The sequence below is a fragment of the Mytilus galloprovincialis genome, chromosome 8 (assembly GCF_965363235.1).
Source record: "Mytilus galloprovincialis chromosome 8, xbMytGall1.hap1.1, whole genome shotgun sequence".
NCBI lineage: Eukaryota > Metazoa > Mollusca > Bivalvia > Mytilida > Mytilidae > Mytilus > Mytilus galloprovincialis.
The window spans coordinates 43,741,899-43,768,988 of NC_134845.1; the positions used below are offsets into that span (position 1 = coordinate 43,741,899).

Here is a 27,090-nt window from a genome sequence, read left to right on the forward strand (position 1 = left end):
ATTGACAATAATAGAACATTTTTATTCATAATATGTTATAAATATATCATATACATAATTAATAAATTATATATTGTATATCCAACTTTCTCATTTATATTCACCAAAAGCCAGAGACTCAACGATCCCTTATAGATAACATAATGTCGTGGCTATATTAAAGGTTCTTCTTGTATTTAATAGTCTTGTCTGGATAGTACAGTCCTTTCTTGTATATTGGTGTAACTTTGACCGGTAAAACTATAAACAGTCAAAGTCCCACTATTATACGAATCGTTTTATCAAAAGGTTTAAGGTACACAAGAACTAAGCATAGCCCTACGGCGTTACATTGGTGGCAGCGGTGGGATATATATATATTTGAGTAAAGCTTTTAACTCTGGTGGTGAATTTTTTCAAACTAAGAATGGATGAAAGTTCGGACATAGTTACGTTCGGTCCTAGCACAAGTATGGCAGAGGAACAAGATACAGAACGGCATAATATTGTTGATACAGAATATAATTTAAAAAACAAACAGGAACAGAGAGATGATTTCTTAGAACTATTCAAGGGACAAATGGATGAGTTTAACCATGCACTTGTCAGAGGCTTTGATGTAATGTCAAATCAGATGCAAAATTTAATAGGAATAATGTCAAAGAAGACTGACGATTCTCAAGACATGTCTAGAAGACAAATGGCTGACTCAATAAATAGAGTAGAAACAAATTCTAATGTAGAAAACAGACAAGAAAGAAATATTGCACACAGTACGCCTTACCAAATACGCGATGTTAATAGCAATAATTGGAGAGACTCAATGCAGGAAAAGTCAAAAATGAAACCACAGAATTATGACGGCAAGGAGGATTTAGAAGAATATTTAACACAGTTTGAGTTAATTTCTGAACTTAATAACTGGGGTTATAAATCAAAGTCGCTTTATCTAGCCGGTAATCTTACGGGAGACGCAAGAGGACTTATTAACGAGTTAAATGAACATGACCGAAGAGATTTCGATGCAATCGTGAATGCATTGAAAAACCGATTTGGCTCTATTCATAAAGCTGAAGTATTTAGAAGCGAGTTGCAAACTCGTGTAAAAGGTCGCAATGAGAGTATACCTGAGTTAGCACAGTCAATAAAGAAGCTAACTAGGAAAGCCTATCCTAGTGCTAATTTGGATGTTACAGAGACACTGGCATTAGATTATTTTATAGATGCCATACCATTTAAGGAAATTAGAATAAGGCTTAGGGAAGTCAGTCCAAAAACGGTGGCAGAGGCAGAAAATATTGCTGTACGATTAGACGCTGTACACATGGCAGACAGAAGTAGAAATTGTAATGTCAAAGCGATAGGAGTAGAGACAGAGACAAACGATTTAAGTAAAAAAATAGACGAGGTAATTAAGAAAATAGACAGAGTATCTAATGAAGTTGAAACCTTAAAATCAAAAGAGACAAGATCTCAAGAATTTAATGGAAACAATAGGAGCTATGACGTAGAACCAAGAGCGCAAGGTTCATGGTCCAAGTTTAACAAAGGCAACAATTGTAACAGAAACGGAGGAACAAATAATCAATATACCTCAAGAGGCCAAGCCAATGGTTCAAATAGATATGACCAGAAACCAAACAGCAACCAGGGAAACTGGCAAAGGTCGACTTTAGGGGACAAAGATCGACAAACAGTGCAGTTCCCCCAACAAAGATTTTAAGAAGTTGTTGTGATAAAGACGAAAGATATTGTGTAGCAACTAAGATTATGAGTAATTATGTGCCTATGCTAATAGACACAGGCGCAAATATTACAATTCTTAGTAAGCAAATTTTTGATGATTGGAATCCTTCATGTAAACCTGAAATAGAGCCTGTAAAAATGAATATGTTAACTGCAACAGGTGAAAAGTCACCGTTTCATGGGAAAGTAAAGTTAAATATACAAATTGGTAAATGCTCATACGATCATGAGTTTTTATTAGCAGAAATAAAGGATAACGGTATATTAGGGATGGATTTTCTAATTAAGAATAAATGTGATTTGATGTTAAGTAAAGGTTATATGATGTTATATAAAGAAAGAATACCATGTTTTTCTAATTATGAAGATCTTACAAGTACTGCGAAAGATCATGCAGTCAGAATCTTAAAGAAAGAATCTGTGGCAAAAGGATCTTTAGAAAAAGTTACGTCCATTAAAGCTGAAACAGAATTACAAGATTTGTCCTTTGACAACGGAGTAATTCAGCAGAGCCTGGTAAAAGAAAAAGAACGGTCCTCGCTTAGCGAAGGAAAAGAAATATTTCAGGTTGTCTCCCTTGAGAAACCAATATATCAAGAAAATGTCGACCCATTTATCAATGGGTTAGCTACAGATGCATATCCAATAAAAAGAGTGGTCCGTAATAAAGATACAACGAGTGAATTAAAAATCAAACATAACATGCACATTGACATTCCCGTGAATGTAATAACAAGAAACATGGCTAAGAATAGGACAGAAGAATTGCCTTTAGAGCTCAAGGGTGAAATAACACCCGAAAAGCTGATACAATCACAAAAAGAGGACTCAGATATCAAGGTCATCAGTGATTATAAAAATATCAACGTAAAACCAGGATGGCAAGACATATCGAGACATGGAAATAAAGTAAAGTCATATTGGAATCAATGGGATTCTTTAGAGTTCAAAGATGGTATTTTATGCAGAAAATTTGAAAATATTCCAGGAGACGAAATAATATGGCAAATAGTACTGCCAAAAGCGCTTAAAAGGACCGTAATGGAACAGCTTCATAACAATATTACAAGTAGTCACCTTGGGATAAAGAAAACGCTAGCAAGAGTGACAAACAGATTTTATTGGTATGGGTTAAGGTCCGACGTGGAGCACTGGTGTAAGACTTGCGACATTTGCGCAAGTAAAAAGACACCACAACGGAAGGCCAAAGCTCCTATGAAACAATATAATGTAGGCGCACCACTAGAGAGGGTGGCTATTGACATAATGGGACCCTTACCGCAAACCGAGAAGGCCAACAGATACATAATGGTCATAGGCGATTACTTTACAAAGTGGACCCAGGCGATAGCAATTAAGAAAATAGATGCGATAACAGTCACGCGTAAACTTATTGACCACTTCATAAGTGTTGTAGGAGTACCATTACAAATACACTCAGACCAGGGCTCATGTTTTGAATCTGAAGTTTTTCAACAGATGTGTAAAGTAATAGGTAGACCTAAAGAAGAGAACAATGATGGCATTAATTACTCTACTTACGAAAAAAGACTACAAGAAAAAGTAGAGAGCATACACAGCTTTGGTAGACGACGAATTTATAAATCAAGTAATTTGATAAAGAAATGTCATGACAGAAATGTCAATCACATTTCTTATGAGGTAGGTGATGCCGTGTGGTTGTACGAACCTAGACGCAAAGTAGGTTTTTGTCCGAAGTTATATAGACCATGGAATGGTCCGTTTATTATAACAAAGAGATTGAATGATATAATATACAGGATTCAAAAAGGGCCAAAGAACAAGCCAAAAGTTATACACCATAATCGCTTAAAAAGGTATAACGGAAAGGAGAAGCCAACATGGTTTAAAATAACATAAACGCAATATTTATGTTATTCCTCAAAGACAAATAAAATGTCTTTTTGTTACCGCAAAACGCAGTTAGTTATCGTATTTATGTTGCGGTTCACTATTGTACGTAGTTATTATATATATTGTTTTTGTTATACTGCTTATATCACCTTAATAGTCGCATGTTCCCTCAACAATGGTAAACTAACCTATCTAATGTACGACCTTTTGGGGGCCAAATGCCAAAGGTTGACGGGGGTAATGTCACGGCCAGGAACCATGTACCATACGCCGAATATCTATGAAAAATTATTGTACGCACAAGAGCCTGTAGAGGTCTTAATGAAAAACAAACAGCCAGGCTGTTTACAGTTCTTATATTTATTTTTTTTACACAAAGAGTCGTAATGCTCATAGTTGATAAAGAATATGTATTTTTATACATAAATATTGTTGTAGTTATAGAAATTCATAGCCGGTAACATCGGTTTTGTTACAAACGTTATAACGTTTAGAGATGTGTATTGTAATTTTATACACATCTATGACATTGTCATTCTTTGGAATGTGACGTAAACAAACACGGTCTAGAACAAGGTAGATAATCTGGATGCAATAATCGTCGTTCTCGGCGTACACAAGTCTTACCAGCTTAAATGAATAGTCCATAGAACACACATAATCCAAGGAATAACTTCATAACAATTTTAATAGAATGTGAGAGCTGAATATACAAATATGCGGTCTAGAGTTGATAACAAACTGACGTTGTTCCAATCGAAATCTAGACGGCACAATATTCATGGCTGTTTCATGCGGCTGATCACTTAGAAAACTCGTATCATAATAAACGAGACATGCTTAAATTCCTCTCCATGTCTAGAATATAATTATACAAATTTCCCGACGATGTTAATACGGAATAAAGAGATATTTACAAAAGTCTGTTCAGGTAGGAAACGGAAGTATGACGTTTCCCGTAGAAACCAGTTTCTGATTGGCTGATTGGTTGTTGAGGTAACCATAGGGGACCTCGTGAGAAGCACGAGGATATTGCACGTAAATATTATTATAAAACATCATGCACAGACTGTGTTAAGCAGTCTGGCTTCAAGGCTCAAGGCAGTCTGGCTTCAAGACTCAAGGCGGAAGCTAAAAATAAAAAGAACTGCTAGGCGGAAGGCAAGAGCAGTTTTAATTAATTGTCTAAAAGAGAAACAAGGAAAGGTTTCTATAGACTGAATATTTCTGAAAGAGAAATTAATTTAATATACAAAGAGGGTGTCTTTTACTTACACTTAGTTAAGTAATAAATTGTGAACGGTGTTCGTACATAACAATTAAGGTTCAGAAGTACAAAAGTTGAATTTAAATATAAATTCAGCTAAAAGCAAATAAAGTATTATTTAAGGAAAAATATATGTATATTTATTTCCTATAGAAAATTCCTGAATATAAAGGAATTTAGTTACTTGTCCGAGTTAAAGCAACAGTATAAATTATTATCGTACAAATAAATAACGTATCGAGTTAGATACGTTATAAATTGTATAGAGTTGTAATATAGAATATTACTACGTCATAGCAACCGTCAGTTAAAGAAAGAAGACTGTCCGTTATTTCCATATCTATATAAAGGTTCCGAGTATTTTTTTCGAAGAAAAATACATTGTGCAAGAGGATCAGGCAGCTACCCAGAAATATATTGACAATAATAGAACATTTTTATTCATAATATGTTATAAATATATCATATACATAATTAATAAATTATATATTGTATATCCAACTTTCTCATTTATATTCACCAAAAGCCAGAGACTCAACGATCCCTTATAGATAACATAATGTCGTGGCTATATTAAAGGTTCTTCTTGTATTTAATAGTCTTGTCTGGATAGTACAGTCCTTTCTTGTATATTGGTGTAACTTTGACCGGTAAAACTATAAACAGTCAAAGTCCCACTATTATACGAATCGTTTTATCAAAAGGTTTAAGGTACACAAGAACTAAGCATAGCCCTTCGGCGTTACAATATCAATTATACTGTCATTTTTTTTTTACAGGTATGCACAAGACTTCATCACTCAGCAGAGGATAAGAAGATTTTCGCGTCTTCATTCCTGGTTTAAAGTTGGTGCTGTAACTTTAGATGAGATGAAAGGATTTATATCAGTAATACTTAACATGGACCTCATACGTAAACCATCCATTACAGAATATTGGAACACCAAATTTCAAAGCCAGGATACTGTTTGGTTTCGTAACATGTTTTCTAGAAATCGATTTTAGAGCATTTTAATTTTTTTTTATATCGTAGATAATACTACAATACCGAATCGGAACGACGATAATTATTCACCTACATCAAAATTTCAGTGCTTCGTTGATGTTTTTAATCGACAGTCGAAACACCATTACATTCCAAAACAGAACCTAAGCATTGACGAAAGCTTAATCGCATCTAAAGGGCTGTCATCAATAATACAATATATTCCTTCAAAAGCGGCGAAATTTGGAGTCAAACTTTGGGTATTAGCCGAGGCCGTCAGTGGCTATATTTGTCAAATCAGTGTTTACAAAGGCAAACAATATGACCCAACACCACAAGGAATCTTACAGGGTGCTTACGTAGTCAACAAACTGTTAGATGACGCAGGACTGTTTAACAAAGCTTATCATTTATTTACTGACAGTTTTTTCTCCTCAATTAATCTGGCTAAAGAGCTTTTAGCAAAAGGAACATTGTTCACTGGAACATTACGCGCTAATCGTCAGATGCCAAACACAATCAAGAATCCTGTTTTGCAGGAAAAGGAGAGCATTTATATTAGACAAGGAAGAATTCTGTTATGTGCATATAAAGAAAGGAATGGTCGAAAACAAGTTAGAATCATATCCTCTTTTTCTAAAGCAGTACAAGAAAATGATAAACCGGCTACGATTTGCTCGTATAATAAATTTATGGGGGGGCGTAGATTTGGCTGACATGATGACAGAGAGTTACAATGATGGACGAAAAACGTTAAAGGTTTGGGAAAAGGTTGTTTTTAATCTTATGCACCGTATGGTAATAAATGCATATATTATTTATAAAGAAAACACTTCCGATAATCCGAAATTGTCGAGACTATCCTTCACACAAAGGCTAATAGAGGATCTCGCTAAAGATCATATGGTGCTAAGAAACGAAAACCAAGACGACAATAGACAAAATAAGAACAAACACGGGATCAGAAATGGTTACGGGGGTCGAAGGAGGAGTAGAACTGTATGTCGAGTTTGCGGAAAAGGTGTTCATCGGGAGTGCAAAGACAACCATTTATGTGTTGAATCATGATTAAAATATATTTTTTTGTTTCTAATCAAATGTTTTTATTTTATAACAGGCGTTCAGACAACCCATTACAATTACATGAATAAGTCATTTATAATGCACCGAATCCTCATTCCTCACATAAAGATGTCTCTGTACCAGGAGCATGACAACCACTTTTGAAATTATCCTATTGGACCTATTTCTTGATGGTATTTGGTTTTTTTAATTGATTTTAATCGGTCATTCTATTTGGATTGGAATTCGCTCATTGAATGTTTTATGCTTGTTGTATTGTTTAATTTCGATTCAGCGTACTTCTGAAGAATCATTATTCCATAAAAGGTGCACATGCAGTCCATCAAAATTGGTTTCAGTTATTAAACTTTTCGACTGCTAACATTATTTAATGAAACTGTAATATTTCTTTGATATGATTTTTTATACAATACAAAAAAGAAAAATCAACAGAAAATCCACACAAATTAAAACAAATTAAAAATTGCATAAAAGTATGGCCAACGCGGCTTAAACGCAACGTGTTGTAGCTCCTCCCACAGTACACAAAAGAAGCGACGTCACTGACACCTATTGTTCGACGTCAAGAAAAAAAACATCGGCCTGAAATCGGCCCTTGGCAGTCAACGTAGTATATACAAATCGGCCTAAAATCGGCCCATGGCACAGAAAACGTTAAAGACCAAACAGCCTATTGTTTATGCGCATCAGCTAACGCAACTTGGTAGTGACATAAAAGCTCTATGACGTTGTTTCTAGCAATGAATAAACGTCAAATTGTAACGTCCTTTTTCGCGTTTTTCACGGACTCCAACATGGGGTGCTTTCCATTATGCGGTACGTACCAGCTGAACCCCTCGAACCTGAAATGGAACGCGCCGTACCATACGGTTCGTCTGATTCGTCGATTTCCCCGATCCAATACAGATCCAAGATGGCGGAAAATAGAGTTTAAGAAGAATGTAAACAATTTGCAATTACAGATTACAGAAAAGGAAAGATATATGATGATGTTTCAACGGCACAGAACACTTACGATTTTAAAGGAAACATATAATTACACAACCGAGTTATTTTGGGGGGTTTTCATTTGTGAAAATGCCGCATATTTGTGATTTTCCAGCCCATTCATAAAAGCTCATCCAAATACATGAATGAAAGTAACAGTATTCTCGTCTGCTTGAGATGCAATAAAAATCGTCTTTTTATATCGTTTGTGCACCTTTTTGTTATAAATTTGAGGTGCCATTTGATATGTAAGGATAGATTAATTTTTTCGTCGTTTGAATTCTAATTGTTTCATTGTCGTCTGCACTCTTCTCATCTGACATCTGCCTCCGGTACAGTAGACTGAAGTCAATTCATTTCTTTAAATATATAAGGTATCCATCACTAACAGACAATGCAAGCAGAGGCCATACTAAACTATGAATTTCAAAATTACAGGTTTCAATCTTCATATAGTATGATGAGTTTTTACCATGACAGTAAGTATTAATAAGGAAAATCATGTTTATATAAATGATTTACCTTAATATTGACAATTTTTTAAACAATGAAATGAATGAGCAAGCTGTCTCCCAGAAAAATATTATTAACCAACTGTTTGTCTAATAACATGATTAGATGATATTGTCAGATCATACATTGTCATAGTCCGAGATTACTCTGACGTCCCACGGCCCCAGCTTGCCTGGCAAAACAGCCGTCGGACGTCAGAGTAATCTCGGACTAACATTGTCATAAACATGAAAAGCAAATGATAAGATTTTGTAAAAACAAACCAACTGAAAGTTTGAATAAAATTAAACCAGTCTGGAGTTCGGGCTAATTGTGTAGCATGTAACTTGTTGGTTTATTTTTTCAAATTTTTTTAATTTCAAACCCATACACAGCCATATTAAACGAACCCTTTTAGGGGTTAACTGAAAAGTAAATTCGACCCTAGCCCGAAGGCCAAACTCTCCATTTAAGTCACAATTTGTAAAAACAAATAAAGATTTAATTATGGTCTTCAACACAGAGTCTTGGCTTAAACTAAACACAAAGCTATTAAAATCCCAAAAATTGACTGTGCCAAACAACAATGAACAATCCAAAGAGGTCAACCAATGGCCTAGATCCGGTCTATATATAACAAACAGAAATCCTTAAAAAAAACATCAACAAATGATAACCACTGAACGTCAGTAACATGACTTAGGACAGGAAAAAACAAATTTACATGTATGCACCATATTCAATTCCTATAATAACATTTCTTTGATAGAATAATGAAAATACAATTCCTATCAAGTTTTTATTTTATTTAACTATATGTACTGTATGCATTTTACTGTAGTACATTGTAGCTCCATGTATTTTCATCATTAATGTTACATTTTTGATTGGAAATTAAATGAAGGTTGATTTTAAAATGACATGATGTTGTTGTAAATGTAAGCCAATCACAATAACTTGCCATAATGTAATGTAATTTTACGTATGCGAGAAAAAATAGACATTTTTCTAACACATTTGAATTCCATTTTTTATTGTTATTACAAACTATATTTTTTAATGTGTCTCACCTAAACCACCTCACATTTAAAAATATGTATCCTTACATTGTAGATCCAGAGCATCTACAAAAATTAATTAATGAGCAGGGGCATCTTTTGGATAAAGATGGAGTCAACATATTGACAGAACAAGAAAATTCTGTAGAACAAGAAAAAATTTTGGTTATTGACAATAAAAAAAAAACAACAGCAGAAGGTCACCAACAAGTCTTCAATGTAGCGAGAAATTCCCGCACCTGGAGGCGTCATTCAGCTGGCCCCTAAACAAATATATACTCGTTCAGTGATAATGAACGCCATACATTGGGGTTTTCAATCTTTAATTTGTAAAGCCTGATAATTTTGAAGGTAGAAAACTGAGATGCTTCATAATTTATATATAGATGCCTCATGTTACAAAATTTCTATCAGAAACATGTCCAATATTCTTCACCTCATTTTCATGGTTAAGTAGATATAGGAAGATATGGTATGAGTGCCAATAAGACAACTCTCCATCCAAATAATAATTTATATGTCCAATATTCTTGACCTCATTTTCATGGTTTAGTAGATATAGGAAGATGTGGTATGAGTGCCAATAAGACAACTCTCCATCCAAATAATAATTTATATGTCCAATATTCTTGACCTCATTTTTGTGGTTTAGAAGATATAGGAAGATGTGGTATGAGTGCCAATAAGACAACTTTCCATCCAAATAACAATTTATAAAAGTAAACCATAATCTGATTATAGGTCAATGTACCAGACATGTTAAACCTTTCAAACGGGAAAACCAACCAATCACATAAACAGCAGAATGGGTGCCACAGGTGGAGCAGGATCTCCTTAACATTTCTGAGAACGTAAGATCACCCTTAGTTTTTGGTGGGGTTTGTGTTGTTTATTTTTTAATTTTCTATGTTGTGTCATTTGTATTCATTTGATAATAGGATTACTATATTTGGTATGTGTGTACCTCATTGTTGGTAAAGTCCATATCTCAGATACAATAAGCAATAGGTCAAGTATATTTGGTGTATAGAACTAAGAAGGACTATAAGGTGTACTTTCAGCCATATATTATAGGACTAGTCTAACTGGCAGGTGTCATCTGAACTTGACCTCATTTTCATGGTTCAGTGGTTATAGTTAAGTATTTGTGTTTTGGTCTGTTTTTTTATTATACTCTATACAACAGTTTTACTCTATTTGGTGTACATGGTGTATGAAATTATTGTAAGGTTTACATGTCTAGCCACAGGTTTATGTTTATTCTTCATAAATTACATGTATATAAGTCAACTGAAATATATCATATTTATCATGTGGTTTACATGCCATTCAGGAGCCTGTAATTCAGTGGTTGTCGTTTGTTTATGTGTTACATATTTGTTTTTTCGTTCATTTTTTTACATAAATAGGGCCGTTAGTTTTCTCCTTTGAATTGTTTTACATTGTCTTATCGGGGCATTTTATAGCTATTATTTTGCTCATTGTTGAAGGCCGTATGGTGACCTATAGTTGTTAATGTTTGTGTCATTTTGGTAATCCTGGTACTTTTGATAACTATTTGGTCTTTTGTGGATAGTTGTCTCATTGGCAATCATCCCACATCTTCTTTTTTATATAATTTCATTATCTCTTTTATTAAAGACAGTACAGTTTCTTGTAAATCCTGACATTTTATTCAAAAGAACAATTCTTATATCCTACACATCTCTTTGGCAGATCTCAATGACACTGCCACTGATGGTATATTATATAATTGGTGCCACATGTGGAGCAGTAACTTTTGCGTTCCATTCTAGAGCCCTGGGTTTCAATCAATAATATCATGAATATGATGGTTTTTGTGTTGTTCATACTTTTGGGCTTCTGTGAAACGTGTGTAATGGATACTAATGTTCGTTTTTGTTTCTTTTTACTACTATTATGATAAATTTTACCATATGTACATCAGGAGCTGTTTTTCCGACTCTATCGGGGACCTTCCGTGTTCATGTATGGTGGGTATTTCACCAGTAAGTACTAACTGTGAACAAAGTTGTTCAACAGTAGACCTGCTCATACGAAAATGAGACCTAAATTCATCCAAGGTATAAATTGGAATAACCGTTTCATAATAATTTTGTATACGGTTAATGTTATTTCTTAAAGGTGTAACAAAATGGTCATTATAAACTGAATCTTCAAATTGCATAAAATAATCAAAAAGTGTAGATGTATCTAAAAAATCGTCTAAAAAGGGATAACTATAAGAAATAACTGGTACAGCGGAAGCCATCTTGGATCGTATCGTCTGCCCTTGGATGTTCTATTATCCTGAACCGGTTCCGTCGATACGAACCGGATAATGGAAAGCACGCATGGTGTACGCTACGTAGGTACGCTACATCTCCCAAGAAAAGAGGAAATATTATGCGTCGCGCTACTTAAATATCATGTGGATATTTAACACAAATGAACACATAAGATACTACACTATATTTAAATAAACTCATTAACCTTCGTTCCAATAAAAAAAAATTATATAAATTATGATCTCGACTTTTTGCATTTGCGCCGTTCTAAATTTTATTTTATCTTTATTCTTTCACATGCGTAGATTTTGTCTCGTACATGTATTTGTGTCGATCTGCATTTCATTTTTTTCTTATTCACTTGCGTAGATATTTGTCTTTCGTTTGTACCGGTTAGCTTAGGTGAAATTTGTTTTATGGTCTGTGCGTCCGTTCGTTCGTCCGTCTGTTCCGCTTTAGGTTAAAGTTCTTGGTTAATTTTTAAGTGTCAATTTTTCAAAAAAATAAAAATTGAGTATTCACAAGGTTAGGCCGATAATCAATTATCCCTAATGTTTTGACCTACTGGTAACATGTGCATGTAACTGATGTCTGGATGATTCTTGTAAAATAATGTCCGATCTTGCAATGCAGTTAAAATTTATTTATAGAGGGGGGGCAAGGGGGGTCCCAATAACAGCATAACAGCAAATTGATTTGGCTTATAACAGATAACAAGGAATTAAAATGGACAAAAACAGATAACAGTAAATGAAATATTAAAATAAGTGTGGTCCTGGACTGATTGAACGATTATGTCTCCATCATATGAAAATCAAGCACAATCCCTACCGTTGCTGATTTTTTTCATTAATTGTAACTCATAACAAAACAGAAACAGGTCAGCAATAAGTGGTGCACAGTTATTCCCCATTGGAATTCTGATAACTTGACAATATACGTAAACTCCATAGCAGACAAAAATGATATCTAGTAAACATTTAAGGGCAGTTATGGTATCAAAGCAGGTCTAATTGACATAGTTCTTTTGTTTGTTATTACTAAAAAATGACCTGAAAGAGTTTGAATATATATATTTGCATTCTGATTTTTTTTAAATGCACTTTCAATGCGTGAGGTGTGGGATTTATTTCTTAATAAGACTACGAGGCACAGTGGTATATAGCGTAGAAAATCAAAAGCACAAATTATAAGCATGCAATTTATCAAGTACTTAAAATAATTTTGACACTCCAATTATTCCACTATTTTCAAAGGCCTTATTTAAACATCTTATTATCAGGGTTTTGAGTGTTCCAAGTGTACTAGTAAGTAGAATACGTAGTCTAGTAGTGGAACAATGGCTTAAAGACGAAATACATCTTTGTTTGTAATGAGTTATGTGCAGCTTCGGAACCCAGTACATGGTTTGAACTTTCATTGTATAATGTATTTGGTTCTGCTTTCAAAAGAATCACAGATCTGAGTTTGTGTACTTTATGATATAAAATGTTAACTGGTAGTAAAGACCTCCATGTAGTTCTTAATTGAGATCCTCATCAGATATCCCTGGCCATATACTTTCCTTTTTGTCATATTAAGAAATGCTCGAATTTAATATGTACGTACGGGAAACGAGGAACATTATCCCCATACAATAAAAAATTCTAAATACACAGATAAAGCAAGATGTGGTATGAGTGCCAATGAGACGAATCTCCATCCAAGTAACAATTTATAATAGTAAACCATTTTAGGTAAAAAAAAAAAAACAGCCTTCAACGTTCAACATGAGGCCTTGGCTCACACCGAACAGCAAGCTACATGTTCATAAAAAAATGGATTTTATTACAAAGGATAATCATAAGATATACTGTAATTGTCCTGGATTTCACTGATATTAATATGTTTATGTGTTGATCTGTGATGGGTATATATTAATGAAATCCTTCGCCGAATACGGGACCACCATATTACTAGTGGTAGACCCCAATGTCCAATAATCTTCAATTTCTACCGAATATGGGCTGTCAAAAAAAATTCTAACATTCGAATTTTCAATAACAGTTAACAGCAAATATATTATCACAATAACAGATAACAAAAAAACTAATAGTCCAATAACAGCTAACAATGAATAAGACAATAACAGCTAACAGCAAATATATTTTCAGAATAACAGATAACAAAGAATTAAATTGGCCCATAACAGCATAACAGTTAAACCCCTTGCCCCCCCTCTTTATACTGCTTATTTGACAAACTCTTATGGTCTTATATGTCTTTAAGAGAAATGATAATCATATCGTCTAATCTCACTAAAGTTTACAGCTAATTTCCTACTACCTGTGGATCAGCATTTTGGTTTTGCCTGCTTGCTTTGTTTGTATATTTTGTATAATTATATTTTGATAACGTATATACAAGTTTACATACCTATATATAAAGATGTCAATATTAATTTCAGAGCTTGAGTAAACATTAATACAAACAACGCAAGGAAGCCAACCAAAGTTTTACCCTTCATGCATTAGGAAATTAGCTGTAAGGCAAGAAATATTCATAAACCAAATACTACTCAGCGAATGTGAATTAAAATAATAATTTTCAGTGTTTAAAACTAAATTGTTGTAAATTTAGCTTATGACAAAAACAATTGCTCGAAGAATAATATCTTTAAAAAAATCGCTCCCTTTCATTTAGCTACAACTGTGACCGGAAAGATTGAAAAAAAAATCGATTTTCAATGCCGGCAACAACTTTTTCTTTGTTTTAATTTTCAAAATGAGCAATTTAGATTTATCATATTTTATCCTGTTGGAGAAATCTTACTCTGTAGTTTTTAACGGGAAATTATTTCTAAATTAATTGTTTAATCAAAAACTTTTTGTATTTTATATTTGGCAGTTGCTATTTGTTCGGCTAGCCGGACGAATAGTACCAGCACTATTTGTCCGGCCAATACAATGCGCATGTCACTATAGTGTACACTTTACAGATAGTCCCCCAACTGAACAAACTTGCTTATATAGTACCCGGACAAATTATCCCATTATTCAAATAAAGTCATAAATGTCGGTACTTAACTTTTGCAACTTTGAAGTGACCGATGAAGTACCCTTATTTAAAGTCTTAATTCTCCCAATACACTTAAAAGTAACATGTGTCATGGTGTTTATGTAACATGGTCTTTCAGTTATCTGAATGTAGTATTTATTCACATCATAAACCCCACTGGCTAAATTTGTACATGGTCAATAAAATTTTATACATGGTCCTTTATCCGGACAAGTGAAATTAAACTATGATTATATTATACTTTAAACTTTGGAGAACATTTAATGAAAATCTCTCTATAATAATATTATCTTCAGCAGCACCAGGGGGTAGCAAATGTTTCTAATCTTTATTCATGTTATTGATAAGGCCCATGGAATCTTGTTACTGGTAATTGAAATTGTTGTTTTCTTTATACTAGTATGTAGTCCAATGTGGACAATGAATAATTAGAAAAAAACTCATATATATTTCCATTTCAAGAAGAGAGAAGAAATTACATGTAAAACAAACTCGGGTCGTGTTTAATTCGTGTAATTAAGTTAACATAAAGGTTTTTGTCTAGCGGAAACAGGTTGTCTGTAGTTGTCAAAGAGAATTATAGATATTTCGATAACGTTATCCATATTTTGAGTGAGAGGTTGGAGATTTTTCTATAACCCCCCCCCCCCCCCCCCCAAAAAAAAATCTTATTCAGAAATTCAAGGTGGGAATTTATTTAATTTTCATGAGGGGGTCGGGTGACTTTTTTTCCAGATCTTACCTTTGTTGTCCGTCATATTTCATTACCCCACTTTTTATAATTCTATACCTAACATCCCCACTTTTGGTGACCTCGTCCCCGGCCACCCACACCCCACTATATCCAATTTCGAGATCTAATTGCAAGATTCAATTGCGAAATAAATATAATTTAATTAGACACCATGCCATTCTAAAGGCCTTTCTCAACTACTCTTGCTTTGAAAATCTTTTCCAACATTTATACAGCTGTATATAGCGAGTATTGTATCATTCTTTGAAGTTCATTCTATCGTATTCCATTGTAAAAATCCGAAAACTGCAAAATTTATCACAAAATTAATATTGATATTCAGCCATGATCTTAAAATGAAAATCAGTGGTCGGATTACACGCGACCCCCTGGTGCCACAGAAGATAATATTACACGCACTTCCGAACGCTCATAATGACATGCGCATAGCAATGGCCGGACAAATAGCCCTGACACTATTCGTCCGGCTAGCCGGACAAATAGCCACTCCGTTAATATTTACTGTCTCGTTTATTGAAAACACTGGAGGTAGTAATAAAAGGATTGTATTTTAAGATATATAGATGTATAATGTTTTAGAATCAAACTTTCATTCATATATTATACCTATAACTTTAGTTTCCTTATATCTTAAATATTCAAAAATAATGAATTCACAAACTTGATGCAATAATTTCTAAACGTTCGTCTTAGTCGGGAAAAATAATAGTATATGATAAGTGTTTGTCCGTTTAGTATAGTCAAATACTCTGTAAGTTAACGAGTGCAATCTTTCATTTTATTCTTTTTTAAATAATTCTGGTCATGTGGAACAAAGGACAAAAACAGACTTTCAATACAAAAGCGGCGTGAAAGGTTATTTGATCTTATTTCAAACAATTTTCCATTCTGACGGATGGTGTTTCTGAAGGTTTATATTGTGCGGCAACATCATAAAAATCTGAAACTGAAAGAAGCTTAATCTCTAGTATTACTGGACAATAAAGTAGGCGAATATAGTTGTTACTCTTGGAAATTTTAATGTGGGTTTCATACGTCCAATTTGCGATTTCTTTTTTCAAATAGTGCGCCAGCAAGGAAAGTTTGTACTATGACGTCAGATGCAATGTTCTGAAGAAAGACAACTCTTTTCTTCAAAACGAACGAGAAAAAATCATGAAAATTACATTGTACTCATAACTTTTTTGAAAGGTCGGTGACATACACTTTTTTTTGCTTTATTTTGAAGAGTACATATGGCACTTTCCTTCTTTAAATTTTTATGAATAAATCACTAGTAGATATTTTTTAATACTGGAAACGTTTTTCAGTTTTACGTTTAATTTTTGGCGGGAATGAAATAAATCATATTTTTAACGATCAAGTCAATATGAGCCTTAAACTCTTGAACCTGTATTTGAAAGATACAAATCTACTGTTTAACGTGAAACAAGAATTATTCTTGTAGGTTTGATATAAAGCATTTTTTTGAGAGTTTAGATAACAAGCAAATATTATGTTAATATTCGGGAAAACAGGAAACTGAGGTTGCTATAGTGACAAAACTAAGTCGGTGACCCCCATTTTTTTTCATCATATTTTGTTCCTCAAATCATAAAATACCTTCACACAAAATTTTAAGGAATAATCACTGGTAGAAATGAATAGGCTAATTTCGAACTCTACTTGGCCTCGACCAAATATTATGAAAACTTAACACAATGCTTATTACCACCAAACATTTTTCAAGTTCCAATTTGGATGGTATCAATTATAGTTAACCCGTTCTCGTAACATCGCTCTTTAAAAAAATGCAAAATTGCCAAATTTGCTGATTTAATTCGCACTCTATCATTTTTACTGTTTTTGAGTTATGCCTCTTTAATACTGTAAATACTTGTTCAAACTTATATAAAAAAAGAAACGTCTAAGGACACGAATGTCCCTTCTCAAGCTAAGTTAAAAAGTGAATAATATAATTGAAACGGTAACTATCTAATTAAGTGACCAAATTCGAATTATTACTGCATGTTGTGATTTTGATCACTGTGTATGAGTTTTACATAAAATGAATGAACAAAACAGTTAGAGAGTGGAAACGAATTAAGTTGCAATAATCCAAGATATAAAGATGCATAACTAGAGCAGTAAGTGAGGGGCAAACACATACAGTCACGGATGTATAAATATATACTGATTATATAAGGAAATATTATATGTGACCAAAAGAATCTACAAAGAATAGCAACAGTGGGACCAAATATCAACGAAGACTGAAGGAGTTCTAACCTTGGTTTGATAATAATTTTAAATTAACACAGAAATAAATTACTATTAAAAAAAATGACACTTTATATAAATTTGGAGCGCCTGAAGTATTTTTCTGTATACGTACTATTTACTTTTGTATGTTTTTTTTTTTAAAGTGATTAGGATTATAGCACAATGAAGACTGCTGTATTATTGACATTTTTACCTTTTATGTCTGTTTGTTTTGTTCACGCATTGTTGTCAGTATAATGGAAATTGATGCGACTGTCATACAAGTGAGAGGTTTAGCTCTCTATAAAACAGGTTCGAATTCAATCCACCATTTTCTTTATAAGAAAATGTCTGTACCAAGTTAGGAGTATGGCAGTTGTTATCCATGCGTTTGATGTGTTTGAGCTTTTGATTTTGACAATTGATAAGGGATCGACTTTCTGTTTTGAATTTACATCGGACTTCAGTATTTTTGTGATTTTACTTCTTATTAACCTACATTATGGGGTTATAAGAAATGATTAAATCGTCGCTTGTGCATGTGATCATGTAGTTACATATTTTAATCATGGAATATTTAGAGAAGATAAGATCATCTGACACACTCACCACTGAAGATTGTATTCGATTCTGACAGGATAATGGGATGTCGAAGACTTTTTTATTACTAATTCCTGCCGCAACCCCTATGTAATGCATTTCGCCAACTGCAGTCTGTGTCTCTACGTGCTGGGTTACTGGTACACAGCTTTCCTTCACAACAGATACTTCTATCGATGTTTGATTAAATGTGAACTGGTAGAAATTGACACTTAATTTGTCCTGGCCAAAACCAAAATATGAGGATAGTAACATCTTAGCGTTAGCTGTACAAAAAAGAAGAAATTAAATTCTCGACATATGAAAAAGAAGATGTGGTATGATTGCCAATGAGACAACTATCCACAAAAGACCAAAATGACACAAACATTAACAATTATAGGTCACCGTACGGCCTTCAACAATGAGCAAAGCCCATACCGCATATAGTAAGCTATAAAAGGCCCAGATAAGACAATGTAAAACAATTTAAACGAGAACACTATAACGGCCTTATTTATGTAAAAAATGAACGAAAAACAAATATGTAACACATACACAAACGACAACCACTGAATTACAGGCTCCTGACTTGGGACAGGCACAAACATAAATAATGTGGCGGGGTAAAACATGTTAGCGGGATCCCAACCCTCCCACTATTATTCTAAGCAAGATCTATGTAAAACTGTAAATGTACCTGGGGTGGTCTGTAACTTATGGAAGTTGTTAATGACAGTATGGTCATCTTTTAATCAGGGTCAAGATTATCATTAGTTACCGGCTGTGTGATTGGTTAATGATATCTTATTCAACAACGGTGAATGAACACATGTAAAGGTTCGCCAGCATTCTCCCAAAAATGCACTGAATGCTAGCGGGCGGCAGTTACTGGTTTTGTCCAGGAAAGTGAAAATTCTAAATTTTTACATCGATTTGGATTGCTGACCTGAGACAGAAGATAATGGTGGAAGAGAAAGATGCAATAGATATAAAAGATATTGCTCGATCAGAAGGTAAAGGCCACCTTAAATAAATGTATAGTCACTGTTAGATATTATAATACTTTTAAATTAGCTTCATTTATAGCATAATTAATTTCATCTAAAAGTTATACATGATTGTTCAATAAGTATTTATTAATATGTCATTCATTTATGCACGAATTATAATCTTGTTAAAGTATGTTAATGTGCGAAGGGCGGTTATCAAATTAAGGTTTCGGTGATACCAAACTGTTGGTTGAATTATTAATGTTTTTCACACTTTCAAGTCAGATCGGTATTTGTTTATTTTGGTGGTGACTATATACCATGCGATAATCAGAAACTATGTGTCGTAATGTCGCATCATTCTCTGACTACATATTATATACATTTATGACGTAAGTCAAGTGATCAATGTGCTTAGTGCTGAGGTATTCCGAAAGTTCGGTTTTATGGTCTTCAACACTGAAATAACGTTAAGAATGTAACTTTTCTGTAAACATCAAAGTCTAATGTAACCTATTAAAGCTTAAGAGTTTGATTTTTTTTCTTCATTTGAATATATACTGTATATATTAACGCCATGGAGGTTTATATAGTATGCAACAAATGCTGTAAAAAGGCTGTCTATATACTGCATGTGTGAACTATTAGTTGTAGGCAATTATGATGCCCGGGATTTTTAATTCGTAGCTGATAAGAAGTTCAAGGCTAAAATCGAGGAGAAAAGACAATAAAAACAAACCCACATGTACAACAGCATGTCAAAATAAAGAAAGAAAGGTAAACAAAGTTCCACAGATCGAGTAGTGAACGGGCGGATCCAGAAATTTTCATATGGGGGGAGGGGGGAGGGCAGACACTGACTGCCTAAGAGGGTGCCCACTAAATTCATACTTTAGTGATTCCCTATATAAAATCCACCAAATTTTCATACAAAAGGGGACCAGGTCCCCTGAAAAACCCTCTTAATTCGCCTCTGGTACAAAATAATAATAAATTGAAGTGACGTAGCCCTTGAACTATCCAAGGGGATTTCATAGTATTTACAAGCCGGTAAAATATTCCTACTTTATAAGAGCCGTTCGTATAACCGCTTGTAACAAGTAAACTTCAAGGATGAAAGTTGATATGGTTTATATTCATTTATATTGCATCAGTTGTAAGCAATCAAGAAGTACAGTAACCAATATCAATGATTATGTATATCTCATTGCGTCCTATATTATCAAGCGTTTACTTAATACATCTTTGTCTGTTAACAAACCTCAAAGAATAATCCAGATTATTCTAAAATTGATTTTGGTTATACTGCCTAAATGTTTTAACTGTGTAGTTTTGAACTCAAAGATTTTCCCTACTTAAAACCCCAATCAAACTTAATATACACATATTTCACTTAACTGACTTACATGGGATGCATGTCGTTACGTTTCCTTTTAATGGTGTTATCTTGCAGGTTCCAGCTTTAACTGCATATTGTTTGCCCTATAAATATTAGATATGACGTGGTTTTTTTTATAAATAAACTAAAATACAAGACAAAGTGACTTTGATTGCTCTGTTCAGTTGTCATCGTATGAACTAAAATATTTTAAAAGGTATAAGCTGTTTTTATTTGAGGTAGACTCCACATCATTTTTATGTTATTTGAAACACACACACACACCCACTTAGATTGATACTGGAGACATCTCAGGTAAGGTGTTATATATAAGTCCTTATCGCGATAATCCTTTTCTGATTATTCAGCGTAGTTAGCAAATCTACTTTTTTTAATCATAGAAAAAAACAAGTACGCTGACCTATAATTATTATTTCTAGAGGCTTTGATTATTTCATTGTTTGATCGTTGGATTAATTATGATAAAGATAGATTTGAAATTTCCACTTAACTAATCAGAGGCAAAACATACAAGAGGGACAGTCAAATGTGGTTCCAATTTGCACTCCTGAAAAGTGTATTTCAATCCAAGAAACTGTATTATGTTAATTATGAGTAGTAAGTTAGCTTACCTTTGAATAATCCTGTAACACCTGTTCATACCATTCTGATTCGTCGACTCCAATATGACCAACATAAGCGACTTTTTGATTGGTGGCATCAAAAGACATATTGTAAAACTCCTAAACAAATATAACTAATCTATATAATGTTCCATCAATTATTCAACAACTATAATTATACAAGTTTAATCATGTGAGCATTCGGACCATGTACTAGAAACAATTCTTATTGAGACAATATTTCGCTTTAGTCCTGACCTTAAGCATATGTGCCGAATACATTGGTACGAGAACAGGATTATAAAAGAATGTGGACAATATGTTCGTATAGTCCGGGATAGTCCATAAATTATTATTCTGGGTCATTTTTTATGAGCTTCTTCAAATCTCATTTAAAAGAAAATATGATAGGCCAACTTGTTCAAATAAAGAGTAATTTCAATATGAGTTGTTCTTTTGCCTTGTAAACAAACCCATGCTTGAAATCAAATAAAACTTGTTTGCACATGCGTATGATGACCACTGCAGAACAATGAAATTAATGTATTTCATTAACTTAAAAACACTTTAAACTTGAACTTTTAACTGAATCGAGGCACAAGCGGTTACTAACTACAATTGTGTTACAATTTATAATTGACATATTGACCTAGATACGACAACGTTCATGTTGGCTGAACAAACCCCTCCCTCTGAAAAACACATTGCATGCCGTGTTCACAACATAAAAGGGAGGTTCACGGAAGAGCCTACACAAACGCTCTTCACCTATACACATCGAACATAGAAATTATCGTAATTGTCCTGATCAGAATCGAAATAACTGATGCAAGCTATATACTTTATTGTAGTTTTAACATTGGTAGGCATTATATTCATGTTTTATTTTTGCCCGCACTATCGGTCGGGCAAAATTAATAATAAATATAACGCCTACCCATGATAAACTACAATAAAGTATAGCTTGCATAAAATATTTCTTAATACTTGTATCCGAAAAATGATTTACTTTCGACTTACAGCAGATTCCAACGAGTATGAAGCTACAGGTAGATTCTTTGGTTAGCTTCCTTGTTAGCTCAACCATGAAGTGATTATTACCTTAAAATTGGGAGGAGCATAGTACCAATTCATCATCCAATGAAAACACTCAATAAATGGCCTGTTTATAATATGGATGTTTCATACAGACAGGTTTACCTAAACAACTTTGCAAATTAAATTTCATTTCTTATAGTTTTTGATTGAATAAAAAAAAATCTTTGTATTACAATAAAGTAAAAAGCGGAGTTACGGTTTATGTTTTGTTCAAGGATAATTTACCCTTATGTTGATTCAATGCAAAAAAAAATAGAAATGTTATACAAAATTCACAGCATTTCCCCTTGTACTGTCATAGTTGGCATTTTGGTGCTTGATAAATGGAGTATTATTTCAAGCAGTACTAGCAATGATTTCCTAAAATCAAGTTTATAAATTTCGATATTGTTTTAAACTAATATGAATATGGACCAATTCAAGTACACATCCTAGGGTGCGCTCGACTTTCGTGACTTAGCACGTTTTAAAATAAAATAAAAATAAGATTGTTTAGGACTTTTTGTAAACAATAAACGTTAACATATCATATAGAAAATCAAGTCAGTAATCTATGCTAAAAATTTTATAACAAAAATATCTGTGGATATTCTACAAAAATCTTGGTTTATTTGCCACAAAATCCCGTCTAACTTTGAAATGCAATGAAACAATAAATAATAATGCTTGCTTGAAGTTTCCCCTTTGTATATGTACAAAATCACCCCGTATAACCCCGATACAAATGAAACCGGACGTTGACGCGTTCGAAGCGATAATTAGGACAACATTTGGAATGACAACAACTTCAAGGGCCTTTCTCGAATTTATGTGAGTATATATCAATATGTACATAAGCATTTTAGTTTATATAATCCATTATAAAATGGTTGTAAATTCCAGATTTTGTAAAAAGCGTTTGATAAAACTGCAATATGTAAAACGCACAGTCATGGTGTGATATTCTTCGTTTTTTGGGATAAACAATGGTCAATATCTCATCTTATATAATTTTTTGCGAAGCGATACTTTGATCAATGATAAACAATAACTAGTTAATTCATCTCGTCAGCTTCAAATGTTCTCTAGAAATGTAATTAAACATGAAATTGTACAAAATTAGGTCATCTCGTACTGTATCGTTCGTTCCACCAAATGTGTCAAGTTCGTTCCTCAATGACAAATAACCACTGTACAGTTCGTTGACAAAAATCGTCACAAATAAATTTCTTTTTAAGGTACTCGTGATGGCAGCAGCAACCTTTTTTCTGTGTTTCTATTGTAAACTGTCATCTGTCAACTTTGGCGAAATAGTAGACCATGAAATTATCAGTCATCCAAAGCAAGAATTGAAATGTATAATCAAGCGCACATCTGAAGGCAAAAGTATACTGAAAACTCGCAATTTCCATGTTATTCCAGATGAAATCAAGTCAAAAAATAAATATATCACAGCCAATACAAATTCGATATCTCTAAATATTCACGATTTCGAGCCTCGTCAAAATGCAGTTGTTGGTCCAAGTTTGCCGAAACGACAACGACCAGACGAGCTCGTTGACCATTGTTCACCAGATGTATTAGATAACCAAACTTTTATAGAATCTGATGACGGTAGGATATTTGAAAAAGACGTCCTTGAACGTTTATCGTCTATCTTGCCGAAGGTGATATCAAATTTGAGAGATGTCGGCGAATTGAATTCTTTTGTACAGTTTAATGAACTTTTGGCTTCTGGTTCCTTTCCGTTTGAAAACATTGCGTACCGTTTATTCTGTGACGTTGTACAGTGGTATACATTATCTAACACTTCATCAATGCGCTACTCAGAACTTGTCAAACGATTTTGGAGAACAGGATACAAATTATTTAAAGGGAAATTTCTTCGTTTCATGTCAGGTCTAAAAAACACGGGAAATATAAACGAAGGAATGTCTGAGAGAGGGAAATACGAGCCAATGAATTCTGAGTTAAATTTTGCTGTCCCCTCCTGGAGTGTTCTTGACAAAATGATTACACCCGTAAGTACGGAAACCTTCAGACCTGGGTTAATCGATACAATGATAAACATATTACACGAGAACGATCCGGACAAAATAGCAACTTTCAAGTTATGTGTTGATGGAAAAAAAGATCAACTCATCTACCATAGGCAATTTAGGTGACGTAAACCTATGGGGTCATGAAGACCCACCAACACTTTCAAGTAAAATGAAACAACTCGATGAAGACAAAAAAACATTGAACAGTTGAGAAATATTTTGCAGGATATTCAAAGTGAGAGAATTGAAAGTATTTCAGATTGTGCACAGCACATAAAACCTGTTTTTATTGAGCATTGTATTAACACTATACAGGCAATAGGGAATAAAATTCGAGATTTGAGAAAAGCGAAAGTTGGAAAACATATGGCATATGACAAATTTCTTAAAATGACAGAAGGTGACTGGAGAAAATCAAGATATGCTTTTGTAATCAGTTCCCTAAAAACATCACTATTCGAAATATCATCTTGCATAGAAGATGCATTAAGTTGCATAGATAAATTAGGATGCATAACAGCAGAGATGAGAGGGTTACGAAACCTTTACTGCGAGGGTAAGGTCTTAGACTTAAACCGACAGGACAACTTTTATTGTCTCCAAATCCAAAATGATAAATCAGACGTCTCAGATTCAAGTATCGTAAAACAGAGATCAGATGCATGGCATAAAATACGAAATACAGCACACGTCACAGGAAGTACTTGTAACAAAGCACTAGGTCTTGAAACATTAAAAAAGCAACAAATTCACTACAAACAGGTCTTTAACGAAGAACATGTCACTGAAAGTCCATCAAAAGAGTTGCAAATGCGTTTTGATTACGGCACTGCAAACGAAATAAACTGTGTAGCAACTCTAACAGGAAAGGTGTTACCAGTATTTTATGAGCAATCTTCTTATTTTGAAGAAGGCTGTTATACCTGTAGGAATGGTTTTACAGAGACTATGCCTACTGTTATTGTTAGTCAGGGGTTAAAAAATCCACTAGCCCGACGCCCGGGACTAGATCATTTACGCCTCGGGCAATTAAAATGTGTAATCCGATATGCCCGACGGACTAGTAAAAAAAAATCTTGACGTTTTCAAAAAAGAAAGTGAAAAATCCCTTCATCACTATTCTATGTTAGCCAATTCGATTAAATTAAATCATCTGGGATTCCAAGAATTTGAACTGGTTTGTACAGGTCCTGTTGTACATATTTTAAAAATAGAACAAATAACTCTGGCATGTCTGGGTGGCCTGGTATCATGTGTTGATCGCAATTCTCGTACTTTAAATACCGATTTCTCATACCATGGCTTGGGGTATAGTACATTGCTTATCGTGCCGAGATTTTCAATTAACGGTATTTGGGGGTATGATGTATTGATTGGTTTTGACCTGTCTTGTTGCACAGCTCTTGAGCACGAAACCATGCAACAAAATATTTCTTAATATTTTAGTACGGGAACCCCAGGAACTTCGCCAGTTTCAAAACGCAAAACGGAAGTTGAAAGGAGTAACGAGGCTGAAAATTCATCCCACAAAAATGCTAAATATGACAGGGAAAAGCCGCGGAAAAAAATGAATGGTGTCCAGGACAGAAGGGCTGCCAAATCTTTAGCGCGAGACTCACACATGTTCATGCTTATTTGGCGGCATTTTCCTTTGAACTATTGTTTTTCTCTTTCATCTTTACAATTTGGCCAACAAATCACGCATTCACTTCCTGAAAAGTTGGCAGAACTGGGACACAATGATTCCCCTGGCAAGGTTGGCTGTTGCTGATGAAAAAACAGACAATGCTCTGTGAATATTGCCGTTAGTTGCCCCAAACACGCAAAAAAAAAAGTCTGCTTTGAATATGGAAACAACTAAGTTAGGTTAAGCACCAAAAGAATAAATAACAGATCAACAAAAATGATTAAATACAGTGTATAATGTCTCCTTCAAAACAAAGGACACCCATTTTGTATTTTGCAGAAAACTCTTGATTTTTAAGCATACTAGGGCTAGCAGGTCAGTTTTGATGGACTAGCAGTTCTTCCAACAGGGCTAGTAAAATCCTGCTGCCAATAAGTCCTGGGCTAGTTAGCTGTAACAAAAAATTTTAAGCCCTGTTAGTCCTGATGGAAGTATAAGAAACAACAATGGACAAATCATTCTTGCTGTTGAAATTAAATGTCCATACCCAGGAAAAACTTTTACGACGCCAGTTCAATATGCTATTCCAAAATACTACATACCACAAATATTATGCGAAATGGCTGTTTTGAAAACGGATAAACTCATATTTCTTTCCTACTCTCAAGAAAGTACTTCAGTGTTAGAAGCAAGTTTCGACGAAAGCATTTGGACATTAATTTGTAAAATTATAAACGACGTTTATGGCAGTAATCACAAAATGCCAACCAAGTTACATCCGTTGATTCCTACTCTGCGACAACAAATTGATGATTACGCAAAAGCTCATGTACTATTCATTGCAGAAGTTCCTTCCCTGAAGGCATTTCCATGTTCACATGATTTATGCTCTAATGGTAGTATTCGGTTAGGACATTTCATGGATCTTACTGATACCACATCAACTTTTACAACATAAGA

The 27,090-nt window shown here is 33.9% G+C and overlaps 1 long non-coding RNA gene across 1 annotated transcript in view; it reads right to left on the minus strand.

The window, feature by feature from the left end:
* Positions 1-27,090, minus strand: part of LOC143043306 (uncharacterized) — a 41,172-nt gene that overhangs the window by 9,664 nt on the left and 4,418 nt on the right. Inside the window, exons 2-4 of the long non-coding RNA XR_012968303.1 lie at positions 21,394-21,504; positions 20,790-20,865; positions 18,422-18,678 (exon numbers count right to left, since the gene is read on the minus strand). This is a non-coding gene — a long non-coding RNA (uncharacterized LOC143043306). The remainder of the gene's footprint in view (positions 1-18,421; positions 18,679-20,789; positions 20,866-21,393; positions 21,505-27,090) is intronic.